The following is a 17,547-nucleotide window of genomic DNA, read 5'->3' as shown; positions in this document are numbered from 1 at the left end:
TTTAAAGATTCTCAAACTGGATTGTGCAATTTTTTTTATAGGAATTAGCACATGATAACAAAGTAATCCGCGCTTCGATAACTGACCCACACAATCAGGGTGCCAACAGTAGTGCAGAAGTTGGAGAGAAGTTGGTATGATTCCTAAATTAACTAGTACATTTATGAATATTTCCCCTTTTATTTTGATATTATAATTACGGCCCCATGGTTAAGTTAAATTGGATTAAATTTTGATTATAGGATAAATTTATAATTTAATTAGATGGGGACATGTTCTTAAATCCAATTTTAAAATGGGACATGTTAGAACCCCCCCTTTTTTAAATAATGTATCTGTCCTTGTCGATATCATCATTATAACTAGCAATTATTTAGTTGTCTGATTAGTTATGATATTCAGATTATTACAAACCAATCCGCATTTATATAACTTTAAATAATTCACTGTGAACAACCCGAAAAAACTAATAAAATAGAGCTCACAGACACAATAATTTAGTTGTTCATGTCAAGTGCTATCAAACATTTTTGTGCTTTAATTCTTCAGAAATTAGATGCATGTCTATTTTTTGCTGGTATTTGCTTGAATTTAGATATTCAATTTCAGAACTGCATTAATATTGCCTTCATTGACTTCCTGTACACACTTGGATTGTGTCTACTAAATATTAATGACTACCTAGTTGTTTGTTCATAAATCCTTTGATTGAATGTTAGTGCTTAGGCATTTTTTAAATAGTTGATGTGCAATTTTTCTTAAGTAAATCAATAGTTATGTGGTAACTTTGAGCTAGATAACCTTGTCTTTTTCTTTTGTGCTCTATAACAGAAAAAGACTGATCCTAATCTCGCCTCGCCATCACAAGCTGAAATTTATTTGGAATCTCATGAACAAGATGGCCGAACATACAAGACTACGGCTGCTCCGCAAAAAAGAAACGTAAGGACTTTACTTTTTTTATGGAGGTTAAATGCTGCACGGTAGTTCAATTTGTCTATTTCTTTAAAATTAAGAGATAAAAAATGCTTTGCCAAGTATGTTTTATTGGTTTAATTTATTTGGTAAAACAAATAACATAAGAGACTTAGCGGAAATAAAAGGCTGTTAAGTATTAGTATAGGCCACCTTAATGCAAACCTTGTTAGTAGTTGTGTAGTTGTGTAGCACAATTCTATGGTAAAATTGATTAATATTTAACAACATTTTTCTTATAGAGAAAGAACAAGAAAGCGATGGAATCAGATTCGGCTCCTGCAGACACTTATTTGGAAGATTTGACTGCAAAGATCAGGGGAGAACTTGAGGCTGAACTGGAAGAAAAGGTTTCCAAGAAAGTGCAGGATAACTTGTCAGTTATTCTCAAAAAGATCGCAGTAGCTAATCCAGGCTTCAATCTGGACATTGGAGAAGTTGGTGCTAATATTTCAAGCGAGGATGATGAAAATGGTACACCAATGACTGTCGGGACTGCTGGGACTTCCAAGACTGCCCGGACTTCTTCTTAGATATTTCTCTTTACAAGCATTAGCTTGAGTTAATAGTATGGACAGTTATGTTATTTAGACTTTTGAATTGTTGGTTTATAACTTTTGGTACTCACTATAATTGGTGGTGGATGGTGTTTATTTGGTTTGGTTGGAGTTGGAATTTGGGGATTGTTTGGTGTTCTTGTTAGTATGATTTTGGTGGAGTGATGTAGTGAATCGTACTATAATTTTGGCAAAGTGGTTATTATGTTGGCGGAGTTGGTGTTCTGAATGCTGTAAGACTAGTTTGTTGGGGAAATATGTTTTGGTATGGTTGAATTGTTATTTTGTTAATGGCAGTAATGTGTTTATCAAAACTACATTTCGAAATGTTATCTATTAGTGTTACAATAGCTATATTTATCACTGTTACAAAATCTAAATTTGTGTATCTTTTGCCAAAATACAGTGTTACATTAGATTTGTTTACTGTTACGTCAGTAATAAAAGTGGGCCCACATGGCAGTGAGACCCACTTGATGACGTTACAATGGGCCCCACTTGATGACGTGGCAGTGAGCCACACTTGATGACGTGGCAGCAGCCCCCTTGATGATGTGGCAGCGGGCCCCATATGATGACGTGGCAGTGGGTCCCACTGATTAGCCAATACATTTGGCAGTCCACGTGGCATTGCTCGCCACGTGTCAGTGGTTCCCTCTATATGACGTGGCTGCCTACGTGGCAATCCACTCAGGTGGGTCCCACATGATTTTTTCAAATGCTAAGGTAACACTGAATTATCGTTACGTTTGATTTATCTAGTGTTACTCTATCTCCCTAAGGTAATGTTTTTATTTGTGTTACGGTTGATAATCAAAACATTACATTAGATAGCAATGGCAACATTTGCGGATGAAATAGTTATTTGACGTTACAATAGGCCTATTGCAACATAAAACGGGTCTAAGGTGACGTAAAATGAGTGTCTTATTAGCCCATCTATGGCGTAGTTTTGAGGTTAGGATATTTGTTGAGAAAGAGAGCAGTGATGAATAATGAGGAGCGAATGGTTTGAATTTATAGAAGGAGAAAAGAAAGAAACCAAGAGACTCTTGAGTTGCCCGGTTAATAAGTGTAATAATCACACAAACATACTTTTACGAGTATCTAGATAGTTAGAAGTGACTTAACTTTCTAGTTAATATTCCCCATGCAAGTACTCAAGAATCTTTGTTCACTTTCTAGGTTAACTATTCCCCATGCAAATAAACAAGTACCCCTACATAAAAAGTAACCCTTCCTATCAGCAAAATATTTCCCTAGCTAACTCATCAAAACAAATACTGATAAGGGATTATTTTGAATAAATTCAAAACACATAATTAACATATAGTCAAATAAATTTAACTATTATCAGTATTCTTAAAACATCACATATAATGTACTAATCTACTTACATTAGACTAACATAATCCACATTAAAAAAAATTGCACATAAGCACGTAAATCTGTCAATAAGTCTGAGTAATTATAGATAAAGCATGTCAAAAGTATTTTACTAAACATAATTTATGAATTAAATTATCTCAGTTTTTCATACTTTTTGCTTCTTTTGATCTGTTATTTATTAACTTCACATATTTAGGATATGAATTAATAAATATTCAGTTTGCTTAGAATTTTGAGAAATTCCAAGTTAAACTATGTATCGAGAAGTCTGGGTATTTATAGTAAGATTAAATGACTTGTCATAAACTCAAAAATAGAGGTCTGGAGTTTATCTATCGAGAAGTCATTTTAAGAAATGAAATACATATCGAGAAGTCATTTTAAATTACTCTTTTAGAGAACTCAAAATTGACTTATCGAGATGTCAAATAAATACCCAGTTTGTCTAAACGGTGGACTGAATTAATTCCAACTTTTATTTAAACAAGTTCAAAATAAAATTTGAATAAATTTTCCAAAAGTATTTTACCAAAATAATTTATTAAACTAAATTATTTCAGTTCTGAGTTATTGATAAGTCAAAAGTTACACTTGTAGAGAACTCTGTGAATAAACACCACTAGAGAACTATACAAAGACTTATCGATAAGGCATATTAAGCATATCGAAAAGTCACTCGAGATGTCCTAAAATAACTTGTCGAGAAGTCAATTTGACTTATCGAGAACTCAGTTCTATATATACTTTTAGTTTTGTAATTCTGCCTTGTGTTAATTTAACATATTGAGAATGTAAATTAACAACTGAGCAGTTTACTTGGAATTTGAAAAATTCCAAGTTAAATTTGAATTTGAAAAACAAATATGCAGAGACTTCTGAAATATTTATAATTCATATTTCAGTTAATTTCTAATTAAATAAAATTAATATTGATTTACTGGAGATTAATCTGCTACAAAACATTTGCTGAGTTCTTGCCTTAGGATGAAGAATTAAGGATTCCAATTTCACCTGCAAGTCTAGTGAAAGTTACTTCATCCAAAGGTTTAGTAAAAATGTCAGCCAATTATTTTTTTGTTGGTACAAAAATTAGCTCAATGGTAGGGCTGAGCATATATTAGCCAAACCGACCGAAACCGACCAAACCGAATTTTACGGTTTACTAACGGTTTGGTTCGGTTATAGATTGATATTTTAAAAACTGAATTTTTTCGGTTTGGTTTCAGTTTTTACCTCCAAACTGACCGATATAACCGAACCGAACCGAATATTTAAATTAAAACATTAATATACATATATTAGTAAAGTGCAATTAATAATAAATTATATTGTACAACATATGTGTAAACTAAAACATATAAAATTACTAATCATAATATATTTTATTCTAAGATATAAATATTTATGTATGTGTTATATTTTCACTATTTTTATTTTTATTCAACAAAAGCATAAGAATTGGTCGCATCTTTTTCATCTTCTTGCCTTTTTATTTTTTAAAGTCATTATTTTTATATATTCTTTTTGAATATGACTATAATAGAAAATATAATTCTATAATATGATAAAAAAAATTTGATTTCTTATTTACAAATTCAAGTTTAATTTAATTTCTAACTTTGTTTTATAGGAAAAATGGTTTAAACCGAAACCAAACCGAACTGAACTGTTTTAAATAGATTGGTTTGGTTTGATGTTTTCACATCGGATTGGATTTTAGGGAAACCGCTAATTTCGGTTCGGTTCGGTTTGGACTCTCCAAACTGCCCAAACCGACCGATGTTCACCCCTACTCAATGGTACCATTTGTAGCATGTTCTCTAATAAAATGGTACCTAACATCAATGTGCTTTGTCCTAGAATGATTAACTGGATTAGCTACTATTGATATAGCACTAGTATTGTCACACATAATAGGAATTTTTTGTAACACTAGGCCATAATCCATTAGCTGATTTCTAATCCAAAGCACTTGAGCACAACAACTTCCTACATCTATGTATTCAGCTTCAGCTGTAGAAGTTGATACAGATTATCGTTTCTTGCTATACCAGGATACAAGTCTTTGTCCAAGAAACTAACAGCTTCTACTGGTACTCTTTCTGTCAACCCTGCATCCAACAAATTTTGCATCTGTATAACCAACAGCTTCAAAACCAGTTCCCTTAGGATACCATAATCTCAAGTTTGGAGTTCCCTTCAAGTATCCGAAAATCCTCTTAACAGCCATCAAATGTGATTCTTTTGGATTGACTTGAAATCTTGCATATAGACATGTTGCAAACATGATGTCTGGTCTATTTGCTGTTAAATAAAGCAATGATCCAATCATCCCTCTATAGCTTGAGATATCTAAACTCTTGCCCTTTTTATCTTCATCCAACTTTATTGCAGTAGACATAGGTCTAGATGCATGTGAACAATCAACCATTCCAAACTTTTTTCAATAGATCCTTGACCGATTTAGTTTGGTTGATGAAGATACCATCACTTCTTTGATTGACTTGAAGTCCAAGGAAGTAACTCAATTCCCACACCACACTTATTTCATATTCACTTTGCATAAGCTTGGAGAATCTTTGGCAAAGCTTCTCATTAGTAGAACCAAAGATGATATCATCCACATAAATCTGAACTAGGATCATGTCTTCACCATGTTTCTTGTAGAAGAAAGTCTTGTCTATGGTTCCTCTAGTAAAACCATGCTTCAGTAGGAAATATGATAGTGTGTCATACCAAGCTCTAGGTGCCTGTTTTAGTTCATATAGAGCCTTGAGTAACTTGTACACAAAATTTGGAAATTTTGGATCTTCAAAGCCAGGTGGTTGTTGCACATAAACTTCTTCTTCTAGCTCACCGTTTAGAAAGGCACTTTTGACATCCATTTGATACACTTTGAAGTTTGAATGTACAGCAAATGCTAGGAAAATTCTTATAGCTTCAAGTCTTGCAACTAGAGCAAAAGTTTCATCATAATCAATTCGTTCTTCATGAGTAGCCTTTTACAACCAACCTTGCTTTGTTTCTGGTAACTATACCATTTTCATCCATCTTGTTTCTGAACACCCATTTTGTTCCAATAATACTTTTATTCTTTGGTGCAGAAACTAACTTCTAGGCTTTGCTTCTTTCAAACTGATTCAGTTCTTCCTGCATGGCAGATATCCATTTAGGATCTAGAAGAGCTTCATCAATTTTCTTAGGTTCTACTTGAGACAGAAAACATACATGTATGCACTCATTAGCAGTTGCACTCCTAGTCCTCACACCAGCAGTAGGATCACCAATAATTGCATCTCTAGTGTGACTCATATCCTACTTCCTTGTATGAGTTTGTTGACTTGTGCCTTCATTATTTTCTTCATTGTTGGTATGATTGCTGGATCCTTCTTCTCTATCTCTCCCTGAGTTTGTGCTCTCAAATTCAGGTGTTTGAGATGAGTTTTCATTTTCATGATTTTCCTGTTGAGTAGTCTCTTCATTTAATTTCTGTTGGGCATCAACTTCATCTTCTCCATCAGAGTCACTATCAGTGTTGAGGTTTTCAAATGCCAAGGCTTCAGCTTCATTATCATCAAGGCATTTCAAGCCTGAACATTTGTCATCATCAAAGGTCATATATGTGCTCTCCATAATCTTCTTTTGATCAATCAGATAAACTTTGTAGGTTGTTCTTTCCAGTGAATATCCCAGAAAAATTGCTTCAAAAACCTTTGAGTCAAATTTTCCCACATATTCAGAGCTGTCTTTCAAAATATTGCACTTGCTTCCAAACACATGAAGATGCTTTACAGTAGGCTTTTTCTTAGACATGATTGAGTAGGGTGACTTGTCATGTACCTTGTTAATGAGATATATGTTCTGAGTGTAACATGCAGTGTTAGCAGCCTCTTCCCAGAAACTTGTTGGCAACTTGGCATCTTGCAGCATTGTCCTGGCAGCTTCAACCAATATTCTATTCTTTCTCTCAACTACTCCATTTTGTTGAGGTGTCCTGAAAAACTGAGAATTCTTGAACAATGTCTTTGCCTTTGCAGAATTCACTTAACGTAGCATTTCTGAATTCTGTTCCATTGTCACTTCTCAATCTTTTCACATAATTGTAATCTTCAGCCTATTTTTCTATCTTCTTGATGTGCTCAATTATGATATGTGGAGTTTCATCTTTAGAGTACATGAACTCTACCCAACTGTATCTTGAGAAATCATCCACCATCACAAGTGCAAATTTATTCCTTAAAATTGATAAGACATTCACTGACCCAAATAAGCCCATGTGAATAAGTTGCAAGGGTGCACTTATAAAATTCACAGTTTTTGACTTGTGACTAGATCTTTTCATTTTTCCTTTCTGACAAGCTTCACACACTTCAACTTGAGCAAATTCCAATTTGGGCATGTCTCTTACTAACTTCTTTTTGACTGAGGTGTTAATTGCCTTGAAATTTAAATGAGACGGCTTCTTATGCCATAGCTTGCTTTGTTCTTCTGATGCCTTGGTGTAGAAGCAGCAAATACCATCCTTATTTGTTGAATCCAAGTCTGCAACAAACAAGCTTCCTTTCCTTGCTCCTTTCAAAGCAACTTCACCAGTTTTCTTGCTGGTAAAAGTGCATTCTTCTTTGTTGAATAAAACTTCAAAACCTTTATCTGCAAATTGGCTAACACTGAGAAGATTCACTTCAAGACCAGCTACTAATGCTACATCATCAATGATAACATTTTCAAAAAACAATCTTGCCATATCCCATTGTGAATCATTTGTTGTTGTCTCCAAAGGTCACCAATGGGCCAGCTTTCTCCTCAAACTGTGATAGCAGGGCCTTATCACCTGTCATATGTCTGGGACATCCACTGTCAATGATCCATATGACTTTCTTCACTTTGTCCTGCATACAATGAGATTTAGTTGTGTTTAGTCACCCAAGCAGTGTTGGGTACTTTCCTCTTGTTAACTGATTTGGCAGAAGTAGAGTGAGTTGTTTCAGATAAAATAGAGTTCAATGATTGTTGTGTATTTTCCCTTTCTGATGTAGACTCAATTTTTGTTTCTTTAAGGTCTACTCTCATTTTGTGGCAACTCTTCATCACTTTCAAGTTGCAAGGGATGCAGTCAAACTTATCACGGAATGAGTAGGGATCATTTAAATTTGCTTTATTATATTTACAAGCTCCTTTAGTTGGCTTACTAATAACCTTTTTACAAAGATGAGTTAGGTGATTAGCAGAGCCACATCTTTCACACTTCTTTCCAGGAGCATCTGCAACATAAGCCAGATTATTGCTTTTGTTTATCCCTATTTTCCCATTTCTATTTTTTTTTCTTCTTTCTTGCATCTTCAATCTTCATTCCTTTGACAGGAGTCTTGGTACTTTGATTATTCATGAGATTTTCTTCAGCCTTGTAAGATTGAGTTGAGTTTGTATTTTTCATTTCATTATCCTCATCTGCAATTTCTTGCTTGATAATCAATTCTTCTTCACTGAAGTCTACTTCACAAGCCTTGAACACAGGTGACCCAACCTTTTTCAGCATTGCTGGAATATTTTCATTCTTTGTTGCTTTTCCTTTGTCCCTTATGTTTTTCTTTTTGCTTTTCAAGGCATCATAATCAAGACCAATAGCAATGTTTGCACATGGTTTATTTTTCTCATGGTACTGACCAACCAATTCAGATACATTCTTGAAGGACTTCAACTTTACTTCATTTTTCTCCAGTTTTTCCCTTAGCACGGCGTCAATCTCATTTGCACACTTGAGCTTGTTCTTTAGATAACCATTTTCCTGTTTTAGGGCTTCAAGCTCCACTATCAACAATTTAGTTCCTTGTTTTTCATTCTCAAGCTTCTCATTCAACTTTGTTAATCTGCTAACTTCTTCATTAGCAGCAACCATGCTTGTGTGGATGTGAAACATTTTTGTGCTCATCTTCTCAACAGTTTCCTTATATTGATTCACATTTAAATCAGTAGAGGTAAGAGTTAGTACCTGTGATTTAGATGAGGATAATTCTCCTTGCTCCAAGGCCATGAGTACATAGTTAAGTTCTCCATCTTCATCATTTTCAGAGTCATCCCAACTTTTACCTTCTGTAATATAAGCTTTGCTTTGCTGTTTCCTCAGAAGAGCTTCATACTTTGCTTCAAGTTCAAGATAAGCTTTATCTTTTTTGCCTTCTTGGGTTTCCTGCATTCTGTAGCAAAGTGGCCTAGTTCATCACAATTGAAGCACCTTATCTTAGATCTGTCAACAGATCCAGTTTTGTAGCCATTCTTGCTATCAGAATTGTACTTCCCTTTTTCCTTCCAGCTGTTATCTTTGTTGAAAGACTGTCCTTTCTTCTTGAAGTATCTTGGCTTCTTTACTCTAATATTAGAGAATTTCCTAGCCAAATAGGCCATTGAATGATCTAGTTCATCCAGTTCTTCAAGAGTATAGAACTCATCTTTTTCCAATTCCAGAATGACTTGTTCCTGTGAATCATTTGTTCTTTGCTCACTTGTTGAGGCAACTGGAGTTTGAGATCTTGGTTCATCATTGGATGTTTGACTTTCATTTACAATTAAAGCACTTGAGCTATCCACAACATGTCCTTGACCAAATCTCAATGATTGTCTTTGAATCATCTCTAGTTCATATGTTTTGAGAATTCCATATAGAACTTTCAGTGTTATTCTACTTAAGTCTCTCCCTTCCCTGATTGCCGAGATTTTCTGTTCCAAATGATCAGGAAGAGTTAGCAAGAACTTTAGATTCACTTCTTCAACTTCATAGTATTTGTCATGAAGTTGCAAGTCATTTATCAGCTTATTGAATCTTTCAAACACATCAGTAATACTTTCCTTTGGCTTAGCCATGAAACCCTCATACTGTGAAATCAGTATCCTTCTTTGATTTGATCTAACTTCCTCAGTTCCCTCACAGAGTATCTCAATCTTTTCCCATATGTGCTTGGCAGTGTCACAGTTGATAATGTTTTTGTACATTACATTGTCAAGTGACTCAATCAAAATTAATTGTAAGCTGCTATCCAGGGAAACTTTCTCTTTTTCAGGATCAGTATACTCAGCAGGATCTTTTGGAGCATAAAGAGCTGGGATAATCCTGTCTCCATCTGTAGATTCCTCAATTCTAACCGTAGGAATGAAATGTCCATCCTTGAGGATCTGAATGTAGAGTGGATTGGCCATCTTGATAAACAACATCATTTTCTTTTTCCAAAGAGTGTAGTTATCTTTGTCAAAGGCAGGAATTTTGATGCTACTTATTTTCTGTGTATTCATTCTCCCAAGATCTTGAATCTGTTTACTTTCAGATTTTGCTCTGATATCACTTGTTAGGAAATGAATAACACGCAGAGGGGGATGAATGTGTTTTACTGTTTTTAGGCTTTTCTTGAATGTTTTTGGCTTGGTTGAACAAAGTAAATTTAATCTTGTAGAAATGTGTTACTGCAGGAATTTAAACATGCAAGAATAAGGAATAATGATCTTTTCAAAACTCACTTAATTTTGTATTAAAATTAAGAATGTTTTGATACAAAATTTCTAGGCTATTTGATGTTAAAGAGCTTAGCTTCTTCTTGAGAGTGTTACAATATTTCTATCTCAATTGTTACTACTGACTAAGGACCAGTGTTAACTTTATAACTCAGTTAACTGGTGGTTTACACAATGTGTAATAAGACATGCAATTAGCTTTTCTAAACTGTCAGTTGTCATTTCTATTTATAGAAAATTAGATCTTCCATTTCTGGCTTAACATATCTTTAGCATCTCGTGTTCACTTTAATCTTCCTCTATCAGTTAATCTCTACCATTGATCTTGCACATTCTTCAAGCTGCTTTTTGTAGACTTATCAACCCAGCTGTTGGATTGTTTGTTGATTGTTTATCTTGAATATTGAACTGATCTGCAACCTTGTACTTTGAGATTATACATCGAGATCTCCAGTTTAGGTCTATAGAACACTTGACATCTCGATAAGTATATTGGCTTATCGAGATCTCTAGTACTCTATATTTAGTTTGGCTTGTAGAGCTCTTCAGTTCTCTATAAGAGAATTTGGCTTGTCGAAATCTCTAGTCTTCACATCTTCACTTTGACTTATCGATAACTCTTAGTTCTCTAGTGGCTTCTTGACTTGTCGATTTCTCAGAGTTCTCTAGTCAAATTAACTTGTCGAAATCTCAGAGTCCTCTAGTAAATTTTAACTTGTCGATATCTCTGAGTTCTCTAGTGAATTTTAACTAATCGATATCTCTGATTTCTCTAGTGGAACTTGACTTATCGATAACTCAGAATTTTCTAATGAATATATACTTGTCGAATACTCTGAGATCTCTAGTGAAGAAATGACTTGTTGATATCTCCAATCTTCATGTCTTCAATTCGGCTTGTCGATATCTTTCTGAGTTCTCTAGTAGCTTTCCTGACTTCTCGATAAGCCATTCTGGAGTTCTCGAATGACTTCTCTATAACATTAAATCTGTGACTTGTAGAGTTCTTGACTTAGAGTATTTGTTTCCAAACAGATTTATTCAACTCCAAGCTTCTTCAAAATTCTTCCGAGGCATAATCTTCTTGATCTTCTTCCAGATAGAATCATTACACTTGATACTGTTTCAGGAAAAAGACTTCAGTCTGCTCCTTTGCATTTTTACAGACTTTAAGTGTTACAAGTACAAAATACAGATTAAGATAATAATACAACTTACTTAGGGTTGGCCCCAAGCTTAGCTGATTACCAAAAATAACATTTCATTAATCTTCTCCTTAGATCAGATGTCCATTTGGCTTACTTCATATTTTGATCAGAGATACTAATGATATTGTTATCTCCAGTGATCTTTGACATCATCACTTATATTTTACATCCTGGATGGTTGCCATCTTAAAGGACCATTTGGTGGGCAACTCTTGGCAGCAGTTAGGGTAGATGCCAATGATGGCATGTACCCAATTGCATGGGCAGTAGTGGAATCTAAATCTACAGAATCCTGGAAGTGGTCCATGGAGTTATTGAGCCAAGACTTAAAGATTTAAAATGATGCAGAATGGACCTTCATCTCTGAAAGGCAGAAGGTAAATATTTTTGCACAATTTCAAAATATGAATTGTATGTACATAGATGCAACATAGTAATTATTTGTTATGCATAATGCAGGGACTTATAAATGCACTGGAGGGGGTGGTACCAAATGCTGAACATAGATTTTGTGTTATATATTTGTACCAAGATATGCATAAAGAATTCAAAGGAGTGGCATTGAGACAACTCCTTTGGAAGGCTGCAAGGTCTACCACTGATTGGGAGTTCAATTTACATATGAATAAGATGAAGGAGGTACAAATGTCATTATACTTGTTTAGGTAGTATATCTTTAACTTTATCTTACCTATATTTGTTTGTCATAGATTGCTGTTAAGTGTCATGAATGGTTAATGGCCAAGCCCAAAACACAGTGGACAAAGGCAGCTTTTAGAACACATGCTCACAGTGATATGTTTGTTAACAATCACCGTGAGGTGTTTAATAGCTCTATAAGAAAGTTCAGGGACTTGCCTATCATAACAATGTTCAGAGAATTGCACAAGGCTGTGATGAAAAGAATCCAAGTGAGGAGAGATAAGTTGGCTTCAAGAGAAACAATAATTTGTCCTAGTGCCCTTAAGAAATTGGAAAAGTAAGTACTCCTTTACTGAACTAGTCTAAGCCTTACATTACTATCATTTTCTAATATTTCTGCATGGCTTATATGTAGAGCAATTCAATATGTTGGGAATTGTGCAGTATCATGGTCTGGAGGCACCAAATATTTGGTAACTTGCACAGATGGGGGTCATGAACTGGTGGTTGACCTACATAACGGAACATGCACTTGCAGAAAATGGGATCTCACTGGGATCCCATGTTATCATGCTTGTGCATGTATAGCTATTAAGAATGAACCCTAGGAAATGAATATAACAACTATTATAGCAAGGAAGAGTACATGAAGGTATGTATTTTTCACAAATAATTAGTACTCCTTATTTGTTCAACAGCTATACAATTAAAAACTAAGTATTTTATTTGTTCAACAACTATACAATTGCATACCGGACCCCATTGTGGGGCCTGAATTTTGGAAAACAAGTGCTGAATCAAAGCCCTTACCCCCAAATGTTAAGACCCCTACAGGAAGGCCAAAAAAAAAAGGGTGCCAAAGAATGATATCCCTCCTGATGCCACAAAACTAAGCAAGGCTGGGACAGTTGTGAATTGTCATTATTACAAAGCAAGGGGTCACAATGCTAGGACTTGTGTTGCCAAGGTAAACATAGATTCATTAAATATTTTCTTGCAATTTTAAAGACTTAATTTCAAGACTTACTTAGATTCATTGAAAATGTACAGAAAAATAATGCAATTAAAAAGGCTGAGGAAGGAACTATGCCTAACATAGCCAAGTCAACTTGTGTGTGCAAAATATGCAATAAACCTAGTCATAATTCAAGAACTTGTTCAGTTAAGGTACGAGTGTGTATACTACAGTTTATGTTCTTAAGATAATGATTTGTGTTAACTTGCTTTTATTCAATTAATTCACAGAAACAGATGGTGCAAGGGGGAAATTCTTCTATAAATCCATCAACAGATCAAGACCGGCAAAGAATACCTGAGATGATGCATCAACATGAAGAGAGACAGATTCATGGAATCCAAGGAAGCTCAACCTCTGCATTTCAAGAACAAACCAGGAAAAATACCCCAAAGAGAAAGAGATAAATGTCATATTTTATGGTTTCTGTTGTGTCCAAGAAGTATGGTGGTATAGTAGTAATGTGGGTGAACATATTTATGAACGTCTTGTTTTTTGGTTGGGTTTGGTAGTTAGCATATGGTATGGCTAAACTTTTAATTTCTTTTGTTTGTCATTAAGTTTGTTGGGCATGTAATAGGTGGTATTAAAGGCTTCAAGCCTTCCTTTTATCAACCATTTTTTGGTTACCATGACAGGCTATTGTATTGCCAACAATTTCTTATGTTGGATTTATGATATCTAATCAAACACTTTTATGTCTTTATATTACAGTTAAGGTACTTTTATATTGCATTAGTTGGTATAAACATGTAGTGATAGGATAAGGACACAGTTAATTCATAAACCATTATATTAGACTTCATTACAAGATTTAAATATCTTCTTTTACATCTTCAACTGTTGGTACATTCCAAACAAAAAAGAAAAACATAAACACTAAAAAAAGGTAGACTAATTTCCATCTTTTAGCTTCCAATTTACTCTTCTCCACTTCAACTTATAGCACCCTGCATCTTTGACAGCCTTCAACCCATCTGAAAAACCCACAATCTCGACTACCAAGAACACAATCAAGAAATTTTCTCCCCCCATTTGCCTCTGTTCTAGCAGTCCTCTCCACAGCCCAACCTCCACAAAAGTATTTGTATACCATGATATTTGGCTGAGTGGTTTAATTAGGATGGGAGTGTAAGTTGTTTAGGATGGGAGTGTTAATTTTAGGTTTTGTATGTATTTATATAGAGATACATCTATCTATTCTAGGATAATAGCCATTGGAAATTAATTTTTTCAAGTTTACCCTTCTTATTTAGCGTCCGTTAGTTGAAACAGATGAAATGCAATCGGGCGTTAAAAAATATAAACAAGGTTCATGCGGGTGCCTATTATTAAACGTGAGCCAGTTCTGTGCAAAAAAATTATAATCGAGGCCATCTTCGTGCAATTAAGTCTTTTCATATATGAAATGTTATCAATGATTTTGCATTTTGCCCAAACTAGTTATTATATAAAGTTGATGTATCTTTTCTGATTAGTATAATTGTGTAGCTATTAGACAGAAGATGTCTGCCTTTCTTTGTTAGTTACCTTACATTTGCAATTGGTTCGTTTATCAGAAGTCATGAATATTTCATTTATATGTATATAATTGAAAAAAGGATAAAATAATAGATAAAAATAGAATTTGAGGAGAGTTGTTGGAGATGAAAATTAATTTTATGTTTTAAGTACCTAGGAGTCATTTTAATAATATTATTTATGAGAAAGATGAAAAATTATTATTGGAGTTGCTCTTAGGCGGTACTCTTATTCTCCAAATTGATCTTCACAAATCGTTGTTCCCACTTGTGTGTCATGTTTCTTTTTGCATTTGAAACAATCGATAAGCACTCCTTACTATATAGTCACCACTCACATTTGCGTACCAGTACAACCTATCTATCTCTCCATTACCACCTAAGGGAATATTAAAAATACACCATTGATACCTTTGGTTAAATAAATCCTCAATCACTTATATATCCCGCTGTTGTCCATCCTCATATCTCAAAAAAGACACAGTAGCATTATTTAGTCCCATTAATTCACTTGTTATTCAAGGACTGCCATCCCCCACCTTTTATCGAGCTCCAGACTTAACCATCTGTTTAACTTCTCATATACTTTTTCAAATCTATTTAGGATTATTCCCCAATTTTGCATATAAAAAGACTATCAAAAAAGTATATTACCTTTTATATTACACTTGAAAGTATTTCATGTAACGATGAGTCTTCAGCCTTGTTTGCCGAAAAGGGCTAAATTAAAACTCTGAAAATCTCTAAAACTCAACCGACCATCCAACTTATGTCTGCTCGGTCCCCTCCCAGCTCATCCAATTAATTCCGAATTTAGCGTTCTCTTTCTCCCTCGACTAGTACCACATAGAATTCTCTCAAAATCTCTTGTGATCTTTAGTGACAGTAGAAACAAATTCATAGCTTATGTAGGTAAGGTTTTTGCCACATTTTTATCAACACGTCTCTTCCTGCTTGAGTTATCCAATTCTCCTTTCATGAAAGAACGCGTTGTTTCATTTTATCTTTGAGAAACCCTAGAACTCCTGATTATTCCGACTAATCATATTAAGCCCAATATTTCACCAACTCGTCTGCCTCCTTCATCTGGAGAACCTGATAAATGTTATTTTTACACTCCATATTGACATTTGATCTAAACATCACCGAAGATTTTGACAAGTTAAACTTGTTGTCCTGAAGCCTCCTCATAATTCTATAACAAGTTTGCCATTTTCAAAGCTATTGATTCAGTTTCGGTACTGAATATGTAACTATCATTAGCAAGCAAACAGAAGATGGTTTATTTTAGGGACATTTCAACACACCTGCACATCTTGAATAAAATGTCGAATATCATATTTTTGAAGAAGCATGGACAGTCCTTCACAAAGAATAAATAGATACGGCGATAAGGGTTCCCCTTATCTTCGACCCGACTAGGCACCATTGGGCCCATTTCTCTTGCACCATGATTGATAGTGTATTTTACAAAAGTAACACACTTAAGGATTAATCGAACCCATCAATTATCAAAATCCAACTTGTATAACAGTTCCCCAAGATAGTCTCATTCAATTTTGTCGTACGCCTTACTCATGTCTATTTTAAGAGTCATATAGTCTTTTTTACCTCGTCTTTTCCTTTTCAAGTAACGAATCATTTCATACCCAACTATAATATTGTATGTAATCAACCTTCCCAGATATAGATGCGCTTTGATTTTAAGAAATCACTCCATCCAACATACTTTTCATTAGATTAGCCATCACCTTTGTTACAATTTTAACCAAAATATTACATAAAAATATATGTCTTAAATCACTTACATTTATGGTTAGGCTTTTTTTAATTGGAATGAGCACAACATTAATATCATTTAACCCTTGTGGTAGCATGTCATCTTTGAAGAATTTTTGCACCAAAAGAATCATATCTTTCCCAACTATCAATTAATTTTTTGGTAAAAGGTTGAGATCATGCTATATGGCCCCGATGACTTGTCTGAATCCATTTGAAATGGAGATGTTTTAACTTCCACTTCCGTCACATATTGGATTTACTTTACGTTCTAATCAATTGTTATCTTTATGTCCACACACTCCACCACCTCCCTCCAATCTGTTACAGTGGCTGTAAATATGTGTAAGCCACATTTCCAATCATCTTAACACCCCTCCTTCAACTACTTTGACGTTAAAACGGATGCGATTTTAAAAACTGACTATTAATCAAATTATAAATAAATAAATAAATATGTATATATTAATAATATTGATACTTAAAAAATAGTTTTTTTAAAAAAATACAAGTAAAATTCAAAAATATCAAATTACATAACTTCTATTAATAATATTTATTTTTTTAATTATTTTTAATTTCCCACTTAATTGATCAAAGGTCGTTTAAGCGGTCAAAATTTATTTAAACCCGCTTAAAATTCACTAAATGCTTATATATCCGATTTTACATTAATTTAAGTGTTTGTACCTCCAATTTCTCTTGAACATGTTTAATGAGCTTTTTACATCACTGTTTATTTGTGATTCGTAACTAAATTACTCAGATATTTTTATTTTAAAAAGCATTGTAAGAATTTGATCCAGATTATATTTAAACCCCTAAATTATTTGTGAGCTTTAAGAAGGCCAGGTTACCTAGCAAGGGGCCATAAGTAAGCCCCATACCTGGGGTGGGTAATGGATTCCTTATAAATATTATAAAATATTACTCCCTCAGTCCCTTCCAATTGTTTACATTTA

The sequence above is a fragment of the Apium graveolens genome, chromosome 5 (assembly GCF_009905375.1).
Source record: "Apium graveolens cultivar Ventura chromosome 5, ASM990537v1, whole genome shotgun sequence".
NCBI lineage: Eukaryota > Viridiplantae > Streptophyta > Magnoliopsida > Apiales > Apiaceae > Apium > Apium graveolens.
The sequence above is the reverse complement of the archived record's forward strand: the minus strand, read 5'-3'. Positions refer to the sequence as shown.